We start from the raw sequence: 980 nt of genomic DNA, 5'->3' as shown, positions 1-980 counted from the left end.
CTCCTCAACCCTCCTCTCCCTCCCCCACTCCCACCTCTAGTAACCATAGATTTGTTCTTTCCTTCTGAAAGTTCAATGTATTAGTGTGTGGTCTCCTTCCTCCCTTCCTCCCTCCTTCCCCTCATTCCTTCCTTCTTTCCTTCCTTCCTTCCTTTTTCTTTTTTTCCTTTGAAAAATGTGTATTCAGCTCCTTTGCCCATTTTTTAATTGGATTATTTGAAGAATATGGAACACTTCACGAATTTGCATGTCATCCTTGCACAGGAGCCATGCTAATCTTCTCTGTATCATTCCAATTTTAGTTCATGTGCTGCCAAACCTAGCACTAACAACTATTTTCAATGGAAATATTTGTAAAATATATTATTTATGTCTCCTTTCTTAAATGGATTATACTGAACAAAATTTAATCTTTCCTATCGACTCAAGGCATGTGCCATGAGCACCAACATTTCTATTTTGCTGCACTGCCCCAGACTCCTTTGAAGGTATGTTTGCCCCTAAGCCAAATGGCTGCTTATTGCTTTTGCTTTTCGTAATATCTCTCCTTATCAGGATGATAGCTCTGCTCCTAACTGATTTTACTTTAGAGTCCCTACTAGCCCTTCCTTTCTCCTTCAAATTTGTGTTGGTCTAGGAATTTACACACCTAAGCAGTTTAGAATTTTGTCCCAAGTAAGAGTAAGTAGACTGTGAATCAAAACTTGACAGGCTCACCTGTGAGTCATGTACATAACTGTACGTGAACTTGGCTCTCCAGAGTGCCCTTTCCTTTACTCTGGATAAATAAATGGATCTGTCTATTGCAGGCAAGCCCTCATGCAGAACTTGCTGAGTTCAGTGGAGGGGGATTCATAGTCCTCAGAGCCACTCATCTGCCCGGGGACAGTATTGCTCATGTGGAAATTCTTTCTGCTGGGGAGCTGTAATCTGCCCCAATGTAGTTCTCTCCAGTGGTCCTTGTTCTGCTCCTAGAGTGT

At 41.8% G+C, this 980-nt stretch overlaps 1 non-coding gene across 1 annotated transcript; it reads right to left on the bottom strand.

The window, feature by feature from the left end:
- Nucleotides 1–219: 219 nt before the first annotated feature.
- On the bottom strand, nucleotides 220–326 carry LOC134389768 (U6 spliceosomal RNA). Its single transcript, XR_010024744.1, has one exon. It is a non-coding gene; the product is annotated as a U6 spliceosomal RNA (small nuclear RNA).
- Between the last annotated feature and the right edge of the window lie 654 nt (nucleotides 327–980).

Source organism: Cynocephalus volans, chromosome 10, assembly GCF_027409185.1.
Source record: "Cynocephalus volans isolate mCynVol1 chromosome 10, mCynVol1.pri, whole genome shotgun sequence".
NCBI lineage: Eukaryota > Metazoa > Chordata > Mammalia > Dermoptera > Cynocephalidae > Cynocephalus > Cynocephalus volans.
Note: the sequence above shows the minus strand (reverse complement) of the source record. Positions and strands in the feature narration are given on the sequence as shown.